The following is a 16,234-nucleotide window of genomic DNA, read 5'->3' on the forward strand; positions in this document are numbered from 1 at the left end:
GACTTGATACTAATTGTTCAAATATGTGGCATTGCATACCAAAAAGAAGGGGGAAAAATGCTCTCTTTGAACTAGTTGTTTTCTTCCCTTTCTTTTTACAGAACTGATGACTTCACTCATAACCTTGTTTGCTGAAAGAAGCACATAGTTTTGATGAGTATAAATCCTCTATTGTGTATTTTTTTTAACTTTTTAAATTTTTTTAACTTTTTTTTTTTTATTTATTTTTGAGACAGAGAGAGACAGAGCATGAACGGGTGAGGGGCAGAAAGAGAGGGAGACACAGAATCGGAAGCAGGCTCCAGGCTCTGAGCCATCAGCCGAGAGCCCAACGCGGGATGAGAACTCACAGACCGCGAGATTGTGACCTGAGCTGAAGTCGGACCCTTAACCGACTGAGCCACCCAGGCGCCCCCTCTATTGTGTATTTTTAAAAAAAAAAAAATTTTGCACCATAAGAACAAAAATCTTTTCTTTCCTCCTTCTTTTTCTTCCCCCCTTTGGTAATTGTTCAACTCCTAACTTCAGTAGATAAGGATGGATACTGCCCAAAAGTAAACAAGAAACACAGTTCTAGTTAAAGACCAGGAAAAAGCTGATTGGTGCATCAGAATCAAGATGTCTCAGAGATATACATAGAAAATGAGTGATGGATGAGGTTAAGGAAAGGTAGAGCTTGTATGCATGTGAAATGGGGCAGGTCGAGATTTGAAATTCCCAGAGATATATATGCTTAGCTGTTGCTGACTTTGGGGTAGGTTGTAAAGGGGTAAAGGCTCAATACACATTAACTTTGTCTACTTTTCTATCTCCCTTCAGGGTGAGGCCTAATAGAACTGGACTGGAGGTTCTTTAGTGATTTAACAGAAGGTTACTAGATGGTCGAGCCTGGCTTGTAGCGCTTAAAGACTCCCATTTGGTAATCAGGTGCTGCGGCTGTTTTCCATAATGCTGGGAATCCAGGATAACATTTCCAGTCCAAATTTCCTTCCTCAATAGCAGAGGTGGACTATGGAGGCAGAGTGGGGAGGCAGAGTGTACAGGATAGATGTAGCTAGGCTGGGTGGGTCAGGGGACAGTGGAGGACAGGTGTACGTAAACATACAGGTGAGGAGGGATGGAGACGGAAGTCACATACAGTGACAACCTTGCACACCCAAGAATAGCACAAGTCTCTGCCTCACGCTGGGATTAGTACCAGATTGGCTAGGAAGATACTACACATGTTTCACTGCTTAAATAGACTTCTCTGGTGTGTGTCACTTGTTTAAGATCTGATAGCTCTTTTTTTGCCTACTGGTGGGTAGAGCAGGAAATGATAAAATAGGGGGTAGATACACATAGAGTGGATACGAGAGTGGTCAGTAGGTTATGCAGTCAGAGAGAAATGATGGCCACTTGAATAACAAAAGGATTATTCGTACAGTCAAAAAAGATATTTGAACTGTATAAGAGAACACTACATAAAATTTTGCCCCAAACTGGAAAATCTAGATGCAATAGATGATTATATAGAAAATACAAATGACCACAAGCAACTAAAGAAGAGAGAGAAAAACTTAGGTAGACCCAAGTAGCACCAGGGATGGGAGGTGGGGTTGAAGGTGTAAAAAGCAGGTAAAATGTCTACCCTCTAAAAAGTCCCCAAGCTAGGATGATTTACAGAGAGCACTCTACCAAACATTCAGAGTCCAGGTATTATCTGTGACAGTCACATTATTCCAAAGTATCAGAAAAGAAGGAACTTTCCCAACTCATCTTATAAGGATAGAATAACCCAGGACAAAAATCCTTCCCAAGAATCATTCAAAACTGTAGACTAGTCTCTCAAAAAAAAAGTATGAATAAAATATATAACAATTGATTCTAATGGCATATTTATAAAATGCGCTGTGCCAAAATAGGTCTTATTTCAGAAATTCAAAGACAGCTAAATACTTGAATATCTATAAAGTGATCCATTAATGAATTTTATTAATAGGACACATGACTTAAAAAGCAAAAGATCAAGAGCCAGTAGCTACAGAAGAAGGCAGAGGCCGAAAAATCAGCCTACTTGGAGTGCAGTCAAAATGCAGCAAAGATGATTATTCTAAGCAAAGAGGGACAAAGAGAAAATTTAAGCATAGGGGCTGAGTCTCTAAACTAGATATGGTTGGTGATGTCTCCTGTTGTTTATTTCCCCTTTGGGGCCATTCTACTACGGTAGGAAGATCCTTTCTGGCACAAATAATTCAAGCCATTTAGTATATATTTATATATATATACTTATATATATAATATAATATATATAAAATATAGTATAATATAGTATAATAGTATATATTATAAATATATTAAATATATATATAAATATATATATTTAATATATATCTTGACTTAAGTGTGCCAATATCTTGACTTAAGTGTGAAGTTGGCTGGTGACAAGGAGCTCTATCAGCCTACAGACGATACCTGTGAGCCATTAAGACCTGTGAGGAGATTTCAGTCCGTCAAAAGACATTTGGGGTAGATGCAGAGTAGGGGCTATGGCTGCAGACAGCCATGAGGAGGACCTCTGCTCTTGTCACTCACTTGGTGACCTGGGGTCATTTACTTCAATTCTCTGGGGCCCTATATTCTCATCTGTAAAATGGGGATGATATGACGTGTGTCACGGGGCTGTCGTGAGAACAAAAGGAGATCATGAAGAGGACGAAGCCCAGAGCCTGGCAGATGGCGAGGCCCGGGAGCCCTGCCCTGAAAGTGCTTACTATTGTGTTCTTTCAGAAAAGCCCCTTCACACGTGTGATCTCCTCTGAGCACCAGGCAGCACACCGACACTGCCCGTCCCCAGGGACCACCGCTCGTAAGTTGTGCAGCCTGAGACCTCAGATTATACTGCCCTGCCATGAATTTTGGCGGAGCAAACCAACCTTCTTGAAAGGCATATGCACAGTATCTGCTTTCCTCCTCACGTTAGTTGAGCAAGGAGTCCGCAGGATGCAAACCCAGAGCCCTTGAATATGAACTTGTACGTAAGGTATACTAAACTTCTGGCATTAGGAAGCAAGATAATTTGAGGTATGAATTTTCTTTTTCTTTCATATTTTAGAACACTTCATCACTTTTTCCAAGTACTATTCTACAGTTACAAATATTTCATTTTATCCTCACAATAACACAGGAAAGTTTGCAGGACAAAGTACATTTTTCCCGTTTAACTGGTATGGAAACTGAGGCTCGGAGAAGTGTAGTGATTCATCCAAAGCCAGACAGACAGTTGGTGTCAGAATTTGAACTACCACCAACTAGATCTTAAGACACCATTACGGGAATGCTTTTTTGTTTTTCTTTCCTTTCCTTCATCTTTCCCTGTCTCTTTCCATCCCTTCTTTGCTTCCTCTCTTCTTTTTTCTTCTTTCCCTAACTCCAACTTCCCCTCACTACATTAGACAATACACACACACACACACACACACACACACACACACACACGGTTGCCTATAGTCCATTTACCCACCTTTCTGCTTAAGAAATATACTACCATTATCTCTTAAGCTTACTGCATCCCACCCCCTACCTGTAATCCACTATCCTGGATTTTGTAGTTATCATTCCCTTTTCTTTCTAGTTTTACCATCTTATCATTTATGCATCCCTACAAATATACACATTGTTTTATTTTGCATGTTGATGGACTTCAAGTGAAGGGAATCATACTTCATGTTCATTTTTGTGCAATATTATGTGTCTGAGATTTATTCCTGCTGACGTGTGTAGTTGTAGCTCATTTCCACCGCTTTAGAGTATTCCATTTTATGAATATACCACATTTTACTCATCTTTTCTCCTACTGATGGGCATTTGGGTCATTTCAGTTTTGTGCTTTTCTGAACAAAGCTGCACTAACTCCTGTCGCACATAGGCAAGAGTTTTTCCACTGGAATTACTGGTGCCTGGAATGTACCTACCTACAACTTTACTAGCTAATGCTAAATTGTTTTCCACACTGATGGTACCAATTCTCATAAGCATATGAATTCTAATTAGTCCAAATTCGCATCAACTTGAAATTGTCAGAAATTTTAGCCAGTTTCCCATCTTTCGCTCAGATCTTGGTTTCCAAACACGCCTCTAACACAACTGTTACACTCTAACTGTTTCTTCCTTGGGAAACAGTTGATTCCAGGGCCAGGGCACATCATACGTAAGATGAACCTGGGATATGTTGTAGTGCCAGAAAGTAAGAACACGGTCCAAAACAAAACAGAACTAGGGACCAGCCTGAATTAGCTCTTAAGTGCCAAAGCTGGAAAAATTTGAGCAGCAAAATAAATAATCACAATGTTCGATTCTAATCCATAAATATAATAGATACCCACGAGTCCATACAGATAAAAATAATTAATTAGGGGCACCTGGCTGGCTCAGTCAGGTAAGTGTCCGACTTCCGCTCAGGTCATGATCTCGCAGTTCGTGAGTTCGAGCCCCGCGTCAGGCTCTGTGCTGACAGCTCAGAGCCTGGAGCCTGCCTCACATACTATGTCTCCCTCTCTGTCTGCCTCTCCCCCACTCAAGCTCTGTATCTCTCTGTCTCTCAAAAATAAACATTAAAAACTTTTTAAAAATTAATTAAATAAGTAAGTGGGGGAGATGCGACAGCTTTTCCTTTGGTAGAATTTGAATAAATAAATGTAAAAGGAAAGAGGAAAACATAAAATTATCAGGAAATACCACAATAATAATGGCTGCGAACAAACTCCATCACCAGATGATAAAATTAGTGGGTCAAGTTTGTGGAGAAATAAAGTTTGCATCATTTCAAAATATCTGCCCCAAGATATTTATCAATCACAAAGGGGAATTCAGTAGTTTTAAGTGGAAAAACCTGGCAGAAGCCACCTTAACCAAGCGATGAAGGTTTATACCACCAATGATGAGACACATCAGTATCATGAACTCTGTGATATGATGCAGGAAGGAGAACACGGTATTTTGTGGTATTCTCACCTAACGTGCATAATCTCAGTTTAATCATGAGAAAATATCAGGTGAACTCAAACTGAGAGACATCTGACAAAATAATGTGTACTCTTCGAAAATACCAAGGTCGTGAAAGACAAGAAAAGCTGAGGAACGATTACACACTGCAAGGGACTCAGGACAGCTGCCAACTTCTTTGCACCCCCAGAGCCTCCCCCCTCCCTACCTACTTAATACTTCCATCAAAACACCTCAATAATTACACTTGCACTTATATTTGTTGGGCCGTAATGAACAATTCATGAGTTGGTCTCTTTCCTTTTAGACCATACTCCTTAGGGACAAGGAAAATGTTTCACTTATATTTATATCTCTTGCTCCCAGCACGGTTCAAGGTAGGCACTAAATGTACTGTTAACTCACTTCGTTCAAAACCTAACACAATTTCCTAAACATGAGGAGACATTCAATGAATGATTGGTTACTTTTGGGTTTGATTTGCTGGTTGAGACCAGATCCTATGCATTTCTGAAGATGTTACTGGGTTGTTTTTTTTTCATTTTTTCTTTTCCTTTTTTGTTCTTCTTTCTTCTCCATTGTTAGAGAAGGTGGAGACTCCATAAAGCATAAGAAAATATGGGAGTTTAAGCAAAGAGGAATACATATTATATATTTATATATTATATACCTGAAAATATAAGGAGTTATATATATTTGCTGAATTTACCCTCTTCTGGAGATAAAAAATGTAACTTTTTCCACAATATTTTGTTAAAAGTTGGTCTGTTATTAATATTTTGCCTAATATGATTTGATTTGGAGCTGAGAACATAGGTTTTTTTTTTCCTATTGGTCTTAAAAATACTTTTCAACACAAGGGAAGTGTTAGCAAGATACAGATGCCTGGCCTTTACATACTTGCTTAAAGTTCCAAAGGTGAAGAAATGTAGGTCATGTGGCATTGCAGGTTCTCTGCTTCAGCTGTCACGGAGTAATCATAGATCACAACAATCTGAGTTTCAACACGTCATTCAGCACGTCAAGAATCATCAGCATTGGTGCCTTTGCCATTACTCACCTTATACACCATACCTAGTTTACAGAGCAACCTTTTTTTTTTTTTTTTTTTGCTAACTTTTCCATTCTGTGCTTAGCACACAGGTGATCTACCTAGTTCTCTTATCTGACATCCCCCTGAGAGATAATGTCAGAGACTAGGATACTCAACTGGCATAAAAAGACCAAGGCTCAGTTGTTGGTACTGGCTGATGGTCGCAAGACTGGTAACAAATTGCTTATTCTCATTACTCTGTACTTGAAAACTCACGATAAACGAAGCCAACCAAGCAACCTTCTACATGTATGTAGTAAAGATTCTGTGAAGATTCAAATGGGGAACATAAAGAGCTTAGTCTCACTCATGTTGGAGTCACAGACATGTAAGTAAAGTAGCTTACAAAACGGAACTTAGAAGGAGCTACAGAAATGACAGCCCTGAAAGCCACCAGAGAACATTCTGTTAAAAAATTCTGGGACCTCAGGTAGCTTCAAAAATGTTTATTACGCAAGGAAAAGATACTTTACATAATAAGGCTTGGTTTAGAAGTGTATGATAATTTCATTTGTAAATAGATTGTCTTTTGTTTGCTGTTGTGATTTTTTAATACTATTTTAGATTTCTTTAGTGTTTTCCTCTCTGTATTTTTTAAACCCCTAGGCTTCATTTTTTTCTCAACACGCTAGCATCTGTGTCCTGGCACTTGTTTTCACTAAGTAATCACATGTCTTACCCTACGTAGTGCAGCCCCTGAAACCTTATCTGCTAGGACCAGCCTTCTCCTGCCCTAAGAGGGCCTCCCAGTTGCCTACTGTATCAGTTTTTCTCTAGAAGAAAAGAGAATATTAACAAGGTTGATTTTATTCTATACCTAAGAAATAATATTGGGCCCTTAATCTACCGTGGAGACTTTTTAAAGCTAAAATTTATTGACCTCCTTCCATATGTTAACTTATTTAAATAATACAACTTTATAAGGTAGGTACCTTTAAATAAGGCAAGGATGCTAAACAGGTTGTCCAAGTTCACATGGTTAGCACAGGACAGAATCAGGCAGACTGCTTCCAGAGCCCACACTCTTACACTTCTTTTGAACCTCCAAGTCATATTTTCTTCCTGTTGGATAATTATTAGTCCCCAGTAATATACCTGCATTAGAGATTCAGCCTGGGAATTAGGAAATTTGAAATATTGTTCTATACTTTAACTGGGGAGGAAACAGCATTCTAGGGAGGGAAAATGCATGCACAAAGTCTTAGTGGCTATGGAGAGGAAGAAGGAAGGCCAATATTAGGAATAATGGGAAACCATTGCAGTGTTTGAAGCTAGAGGGGCTGGGAGATTAGTTGTGATATGACTCCAAAGATACTCTACCAATATCACCTTGGCTGCCTAAAAGAGAGCAACAGTGGATTCAGGAAAATTTGGTTAGGAGTCTGCTGAGAAAATCCAGGCAGGAGGTGATGGTAGCTTGGGTTAGGGTATTGGTAGTGTGTGTGTGTGTGTGTGTGTGTGTGTGTGTGTGTGTGTGTGTGTGGTGGAAGGATGGAAAAAAGGGTATTTTAAAACATGTATCCTTGATTAAAACTGATTTTGATTAGATCATATAAAGAAACTTTAGCAACACATTCTAGAAACTACACCTCCAGATAACATGTTACTGGCTTCAAAGTATCATATTGGGATGTTAAACACCTATTTCAAAATGCTTCATGGCTCTAAATAATTCTGGAAAACCTTTTTTAGAATTTCCTTCAGAAACCATTTATAAGCCAAATCAGAAAAACAGGCTCATTGCTATATACGTGCTTCATATTTTATATATGTATTTTAAGTCACATTTCATATTATACATATACATATACACACACACATATGCACAGGTATACTTCATAAATCCCAAAAGCTAAGGGAACTATGTGTAATGTTGTTAAATTGCTGCAGGATTTATAAGAACTTCCTTTTATGACTCTGACCTTCCGATGTATACAGGAAGGACACTTCTATAAGAAAATAAGCAACAGGGGGAAAAAAGCTATATCATCTGATTGTTCATCAAAAATTGAAGATATGTTCTTTTGGCAAAGAGTGAGCCAACTCGGGAAACCCACAGACAGAAGGAATTCTTGGAAAGTCAGGAGGTGGTGTTTGTTTTTTTTTTGTTTTTTTTTTTTTTACAGAGTAGATATAAATATATATCCTAGAAGATTGACAACAAATTTCTCACAGGAAAAAAAAAAAAATGAAGTTCCACCCATCAGCTTTTAGGAGCAGTGGACAGCATGGTGGGAAGAGTCAAAATTTTAGAACCACGCCTAGGAGTCAAGCCCTAGCTACGCAGGTTTGGACAAATTCTCGGAGCCTTACTTTCCTCATCTATAAAATGGAGACACAAATGCCAGGAGTTTTGTAAGGTTCTATTAACGGACCCCTGTCCATTCCCTCCCCCAATTTTCTGTCACCTAAACTCCTTTTTCCTCAGGAAACCCTGAGGCAAGCAGGGGTTAAAGGCCAACCCCTCTGGGAGCTTTCGGCTTAAATGGCTTCTGCTCTCTCAGCCTTGCAATACCAGGGCACAGAGAAAAGAATTCTTGGCCACCTTACCAGCCCTGTCAAAAAAGAACTGGGACCAGCAGACAGTCCCTTTGGTTCAACAGACATTTCCAGAGCACCCTGTCACTGGGGGAAATAAGCAGTCCATTTAAATCTTTTCAAGACACTGAAACACCCACAATGTCCGGAAGGAGCAGACTGGTTGAATTGTGAGACATAATTCTTGAAGGCACATTCACATGATAGAATTATGTGCTGAAAAAGAATTTTAAATGACGGGGAGATGTTCATAATAAATTAAGTAAATGTTGCTGTAAAATAGTATATACAATTAAGGATTCCAGGGTGTTTTTTTCTTATTAATAATTGATTTATAGGGAAAACCAGAAGGAAATAAAAATTGCCAATGATAAATTCTGAGTGGTTGGATTATGGGTATTTTAATTTTTTTTAATGTTTATTTTTGAGAGGGAGGGAGATGGAGCGCAAGCAGCGGGGGGCAGAGAAGAGAGGGAGACACAGAATCTGAAACAGGCTCCAGGCTCTAAGCTGTCAACACAAAGCCCACATGGGGCTCAAACTCATGAACCGTGAGATCATGACCTGAGCCAAAGTCGGATGCTTAACTGACAGGCGCCCCAGATGACAGGTATTTTAATTTTTTTCTTTTCTAAACCTTATACAATAAATGTAATAGTTTTCAATATAGTGTTTCAATATGTAAATATGATACAGCATTTAGGAAACAACTCCACTGGGCAGAAATTGTGACTACTTTGTTCATCACCATAGAAAAATAAGCATTTTTTTAAAATTTTTTTAACATTTGTTTATTTTTGGGACAGAGACAGAACATGAGTGGGGGGAGGGTCAGAGAGAGAGGGAGACACAGAATCTGAAACAGGCTCCAGGCTCTGAGCTGTCAGCACAGAGCCCGACGTGGGGCTCGAACTCACGGACTGCGAGATCATGACCTCAGCCGAAGTCGGACGCTTAACCGACTGAGCCACCCAGGTGCCCCGAAAAATAAGCATTTTAAAGAAATGTGCCCTTTTCCTCAATAGAGAGGTAAAAAATTTGGATGGGGCAAATTTTTTGGATGAGGCCCCTCCCTCCCTTGTCCTTGAGTTTTGGGTGTCCCTACACAGCCCAGAACTGAGAGTGGAAAATTAAAAAAAAAAAATCATCCTGGCTCTTTTCCTGTCCATAGATGCTCAGTGTTGAGACTTAGGATGGGGAAATTTCACATAGTTGAGACCTCCCAATACAGGGGCTCCTGGCCTTGTCCATGGGTCTGCACCCTCTCCACATTCACTTCCTGACAGTCGCTTCTCTGGGTGGCCGTGAGATACTGGGAGACTCCCGTCCTATATCCTCTGCAGGAGGTCAGGTCTCTGCTTGGGAGCAGGAAAGGGAAGGAAGGCACCAGGCCCAAATTTTCTTAAGTTCTTAAAATACGAGTACTGCTAAGTAGTTAGAACACTTGACATTTATCATTAGCGTAATTGTTAAGAACAACTACCACTTACTGAATGCTTTCCAGGTGCCAGGTACACACTGTGTTCTTGCGTTGAATTTTCACATTAGCCACATAGGTTTTATTCCTATTTCACAGATAAAGACACAGGCTGAGGTCAAGCAGCATGCCTAAGTTCCCAGTTCTATAAAATGGCTGATGCAAGGTGCTTCACAGATGGTGAAACTGTTTCAAAACGGCCTCTGTTATTTTTCACACGACTCTGCGAGAAGCGGATTCTACGTTTTCACTTGTGAATGAAGGGGCAGATGGCTTTAATGTCCTCTCTGTGGGTCTACGTGCCTGATCCATGAGAGCATTCCCAGCGTTTGGTTTCAGTTAGAGGAGTCCTATACTTCGCAGGGCGATGGTGGGAGCCAAACCTGACCCGACTATACTAGATTGTGCGTGACAGATTTTAATCTGACTCTGAAGAAGGTAGGGTGTGGTGGGAGACTAGATACCAGCAGCAAACAACCAGATCAGGATGTGACCTGACACTGTGAAGACAAGGAGACAGTCCTGTACATTGGATATAGGGTCAATTAATTCTGGACTTTGCTGGTGAGAAGCGGGGGGAGGAGGGAGCCAATGGCTCTGCAGGGAAGAAAAAGGCAGAATAGACTAAGTCAATGGATGATGTTTTGATGCTTGGTGGACCAGCTCGACCCTACCTCAAAGGCTATATAAACAGCTGTGAAATTCTTTTGGCCAGGTATGTATGCTATCATAAAAGTATTTTATTCAGGTTCTGAATAAGACAATCTGCTACTAACCCTTAAAGTACCACGTGTTAACATCGACTTTTCAATATACACACGTAACAGAGAGAAAAACAAAGAGACAACACGGCTATGATAATTTACGGCATTTTCTTTTTTTTAAACTTTTTAAAATGTTTTATTTATTTTTGAGAGAGAGGGAGAACACATGCGCACGAGTAGGGGAGGGGGCAGAGAGAGGGGGAGACACAGGATCTGAAGCAGGCTCCAGCCTCTGAGCTGTCAGCACAGAGCCCGATGCGGGGCTTGAACACATGAACTCTGAGATCATGACCTGAGTCACAGTCGGATGCTCAACCGACTGAGCCACCCAGGAGCCCCCAATTCACTGCATTTTCATTTGTTTGGATGGAAGTGGGACTACACCAAAGTTGCTGGAAACAAAGCAGTGACACTATTTCCATAGCTAATGGACAGTGACACATAGCACTGACACAGTCCATAGCAGTGACACAGTAAACAAAACTGTGACACTATTTCCATAGCTAAACTGCTTGCCTGTATCAGAATTAAATTTCTCCTGATTGACCTTAATGGAAGTTAATTTTAACGTCAGTAACCTTGATTAAAAAAAAAAAAAAAAAAACTATTGGGGCCCCCGGGTGGCTCAGTCGGTCAAGTGTCCGACTTCAGCTCAGGTCATGATCTTGCAGTCTGTGAATTTGAGCCCCGCGTTGCACTCTGTGCTGACAGCTCAGAGCCTGGAACCTGCTCCAGATTCTGTGCGTCCCTCTCTCTCTGCCCCTCCCCCACTCACGCCTCTGTCTCTCTCTCTCTTTATCTCAAAAGTAAATAAACGTTAAAATAATAATTAAAAAAACCTATTGTTTATTTTGGGGGAAAGCAGCGGAAGAGGAAACATTTTCTCAGAATTATGAATCGGCAACCTTGGGTCCTTGCCACGGTTCTGTCCCCAGCTGCTGTAATAATTGTGAACGTTAAACCTTTTAAAGTTCCGATTTCTCACCTGTACAAAGAGATTCTAAAATGCAAGTGATGTTTGGGATTGTTCATGTCCTAGGTGCCCAGCTAGCCCTCCATGGGTATCCACAACAGTGAAACCAAATCCAATGAGCAGGGGCCCTTAAGTCCTAAGTAAGGATCCCTAAATGTCAAATGCTGTAAGAGTCTGACACGTGAATGGTCGTCTTTAGACTCCAGAGTAGGGATGGGGGGCACGGAGTAGGGAGCTTCGATGCTACCCTGTAGCAGAAAGCCTTTTTCCTCACTTTGCCCCCATCTGGCATGGAGAAGAGGAAAAACAAGTGAGTACGAGTGTAGGATTTAGAAGCTGCATTCCTGGACGCTGCCTCCTCCAGTTGCTCTGACCTGACTCTGGTCAATCTCGTGCAAGGTGAATTCTAACTATCACTAGGTGGGACCTATCACCTGCTGGGACCCATCAGGCCTTGGAGGTGTGCTCTCCCAGAAGTAAGGCTCTTGTCTCTGAGATTCCAGGAGGAACTGTTACATTCAAAGACAGGGAAATGCTATGCCGAGCTAACTACAAACACTTGGGTGGTAATGAGCTCAATACGTAGTGTGTCACAGAGTTTAAAATGTGGAAGGATGATCTTTTCAAAATGATGTTTAATTTAGGCTTATGTTGATGCCTGGTGGTCACAAACCTACTGAACTTGTCACGAGGATGAAATAGGAAAAAGCCAAAAGAGGACACTAAACAGCAGGTAGGGCAGCTTCTAGAACTCAAGAAGGACAATTTCCCAGGTGGTCAGGCAAACCTATCATTCCTTATCTTTCTCGTCCACCCAAAAGTTCTGACACTCGCTTCAAAGCTGTGTGGTAGTTCAAAGCTACTCAGATGCTTACACGGCCTCGTGCCGAGCTTTGGGTATTTTCATGGGTTTCTCCTGTTCAGTCACTGTGGCCTCCCAATCTATAATTCTCCTCCTCTTTCCATTCCATCCTTCCTTCAACTGTTCTAGAAGCTTTTTTCATGCATCCCTCTTATCACTTTTCTTCCCCAACCAAAATAGTGTCGGGGAATTGCCCAAAGGGAGTCCCTATGAACGTACTAAGAGAAAGGGGCATGAGTTACTGCTCATAAATCGGGCACTTTAAAGGCTTTTGCTTTAATCACGATGTAAGTCTGACAACCACTGAGGAAAGCAGGAGCTTTTCGCCTGCGAGGACTCCCACTTTCATCCCCAGGATGAAAATTTCCCATGAGCAAAAGAAGGTATCACCTCATCACTTCCAGGATTCCACGGACACTTCTCTACGTTGGCAGATAGTTCATTTGTGACCCGAAACGCTTTCCAGCAGCACCTCAAGGGTTTAAACTGTACCCAAGCCCAAAGGTTTTCTATCGCCGCGGCGACGCTCCCGGCTTTGTTTTTTTCTACTTCCCCAGGCCCAGGCCCGCCCCCCGGCGTCGAAGTCAGGTCTTTACTGGTCTGGGAGTATGCTCGTCTCCGCAGAGAGCCAATCAAAGCCTCGCCTCCTACCCCAGGGCTTTGGGAAGCGGAAAAGACCCGGACCTGATCCCGGGAGTGGGGCGAGGCCTCAAATGAGTGACAGCTCGACCCTCCAATAGGCAGAGCGCTAGGACCTGCCCCTTCTGGCTCCTGAGCTAGAAAAGAGCGTCGATGCCGGCGGCAGTGATGAGTTGTAGGAGGAGCTGGCTGCTTGGCGGTTCTGAGGAGCGGTGGCTGCTGCTGCTGGTGGCCTCTTTGCAGGTGAGTGGTTTTGTTTTCGAATTTTGCTGTTGCGAACCTTAACGTTTTTCAGTGATGTGGTGTTTCAATCTGAGCGCAGGAAGGCCAATTCTTTACTCCCCGGATTCCGTCTTTGGAGAGAATCTGGAGCTCGCTCGTCCGCCCCTTGAGCTCCCACCCTCACTTACTCCCCAAGGTCCCTCTCAGCTGTTCCTTTCTCAGAATGTGCCCCTCTGGGAGTCAGATCTGTCAGCTGAAAGGAGGACTCCGCGTTGGTAGTGGTGTCTTGACGGCAAGAATAAACAGGAGTTGGAGGGAGTGATGAACTCCTCGCTCCTGGACGTTTGAGGCACAGTGTGGCAGAGCCCCTTCGCTAGTAGGGGTCCTGGAAGCAAGCTCGGGTGTTTTCAGAGCCATGCCACTGTATTTAGGACGATGGCAGACCTGGCCTTAAACGTCTAAGTAGAGAGAAAAAAACTGAATGGCAGGGAAGGAGAAAGAGGTGAATATCTGTGATGGTTTCATGTAGCTCTCAAATCGAGCTAAATCACAGGTTCTTAGAATCACTATAAATTAAAAAAAAAAAAAAAAAAAAAAGTAAGTTTATTTCTCCTCCTTCCAAAGGGATGGGGGCTGCATTACTCGAGAAGGGCAACAGAAATGCATGATGGAAGTAAAGTTCACAGTTACTCTGAAAAAGTAAAGTTAAAGGATAATTGGTTGTTTGCTAACTTATTATAACCCTCTTCCCCTACTGCCTCCCTTCCAAATTATGGAGGCTTTACAGCCCGTGAGTGGTACCAGAATGTTGACCGAATGTAGACTTTTCGAGAAAAGAATCAAATGCCGTCTTTCACCAGTAGCTGCTACAGTTTTCTGTGATGAGAGCAGAACACATGTCAGTTTGTACTTTGTTCTAAACCTCTCTCCCCTGAGGACAGGGACTAGGTTTTATCCATCTTTGTATTCCTGTACCATCTCGACACACCACAGATGCCCCTCGAATGTGGTGGACTTTCTTTTATTAAGTTTTTATTTTTAATCCTAGTTAGTTAACATAGAGTGTTGTATTAGCTTCAGGTGTACAACGCAGTGATTCAACACTTCCATACATCACCCTGTGCTCATCACAAGTGCACTCCCTAATCCCCATGTTGGTGGACTTTAGAGAAGTGTAATTCAAACATATGGTGTAATGGAAGGAGCTCTGAGCTGGAAGTCAGGACACCTAGGTTTTAGTCATGAAGCTGTTGCTATTTGTGTAATCTTAAACAAATCATTTCAACCCTCTGACTTAGTTTCTTGCATCTTTAAAAAGCGGATGGTGCAGTGGATTATTTCCGAGGGCCATGCCTGTGTTAAAAGCCGGTTTTAAACTACAGATGATTAGACATTTTCCACCACGAGTACATAAGCAAAAAATCTCATAGCAGTAAATTCTGGGCCAATCTGTTAGCAAATAAAAGTTCCCATCTACAAAGGGTGGTACTTACTCTTTTGTGCCCCCGTTTAAACCAAACCAAATGGATCATTGTAGAAAATTTGGTCAGTGTACAGAATGACCATTGTACAGGGCGTAATGTGGCAGAAAATGTCATCCTTTATTCTGTCGCTCAGAGGTAACCACTGTTAGTGTTTGGGCAGATCTTCCAGTCTCTCTTCCTCTTTTGCCTTCTACAGTTGGTTGAAATTAAGTGGCACATTTCATTTCAAGTAATGACTGGTACATCTAAATTCAGCTGTGCCTTCATTTCTGTGGGCCTGGTGCTCAGAGAACAGAGGATACACAAATATTTGAACCAACAGGTCTCTTGAACATCCTTGGAATGAAGTCTGGTTGTGAGAGGATGTTTACGTGGAAAAATAAGACTACAAGTATTACTTAATGGTAATACTCTTGCACTGAAATTTGGCCACAAATACTGAAAAAAATGTACTTTATAAAACATAAACTTGACCAAGGCATTTGGATTATAGAATACTGCTTAATATTTTGTATGTTTCTAGAGCTGTATCTTAACATCAACTCCCCACGCCCCCAATACACACAACATTTGATTGTATTTCTCCTTTCACTACCTAATTTAACCTTTTCTCTTTACCCCCGCCCTCACTTTACTATTTTTAATTATTTTTTAAAGTTATTATTTTTTTAATGTTTATTTTTTTTGAGAGAGAGAGAGAGCATGAGGTGGGTGGGGGGGGGGGGTAGTATAGAGAGAGGAGACACAGAATCTGAAGCAGGCTGTAGGCTCTGAGCTGTCAGCACAGAGCTCAAAGCGGGGCTCGAACTCACAGACTGCGAGATCGTGACCTGAGCCAAAGTCAGGCGTTTAACCGACTGAACCACTCAGGTGCCCCTCATTTCACTTTATTCCCAGCATTTACTTCTGCACATACCTCAGCAAGGAGGATCGCTTTCAGGAGCCTGAGGTCTGTGCCAGGCTTGGTTAGTCAAAGTCTGCTGCATTCAACCCAGAATACTTTTCACTTCGGCAGGAGTGCTTCACTGTAATTTCATTTAGTCTCACTCATAGCCCTTGAGAACAGCAGTTATCCTTATCTTTATGGATAAGGAGCCTGAGGTCCAGAAAATTTGAATAACTTGGTCAATATCAGTAAGTAGCAGAGCTGGGACTAATGTCCAGGTTTCTTGACTTCAGACTTCTGGGATTTGGTGGAA

At 41.7% G+C, this 16,234-nt stretch overlaps 1 protein-coding gene and 1 long non-coding RNA gene across 4 annotated transcripts in view; one reads left to right on the forward strand and one right to left on the reverse strand.

Annotated features, from left to right (window-relative positions):
- Positions 1-13,238, reverse strand: part of LOC132679549 (uncharacterized) — a 76,047-nt gene extending 62,809 nt beyond the window's left edge. For all 3 annotated transcript variants that reach the window (XR_013552648.2, XR_013552646.2, XR_013552649.2), the window contains exon 1: positions 13,081-13,238. This is a non-coding gene — a long non-coding RNA (uncharacterized LOC132679549). The remainder of the gene's footprint in view (positions 1-13,080) is intronic.
- Positions 10,701-16,234, forward strand: part of BPGM (bisphosphoglycerate mutase) — a 30,978-nt gene continuing 25,444 nt past the window's right edge. The window contains exons 1-2 of the mRNA XM_078439203.2: positions 10,701-10,806; positions 13,248-13,572. The gene's annotated coding sequence lies outside the window, so the exon portion shown is untranslated. The remainder of the gene's footprint in view (positions 10,807-13,247; positions 13,573-16,234) is intronic.

The sequence above is a fragment of the Panthera onca genome, chromosome A2, assembly GCF_046562875.1.
Source record: "Panthera onca isolate mPanOnc1 chromosome A2, mPanOnc1 haplotype 2, whole genome shotgun sequence".
Classification (NCBI taxonomy): Eukaryota; Metazoa; Chordata; class Mammalia; order Carnivora; family Felidae; genus Panthera; species Panthera onca.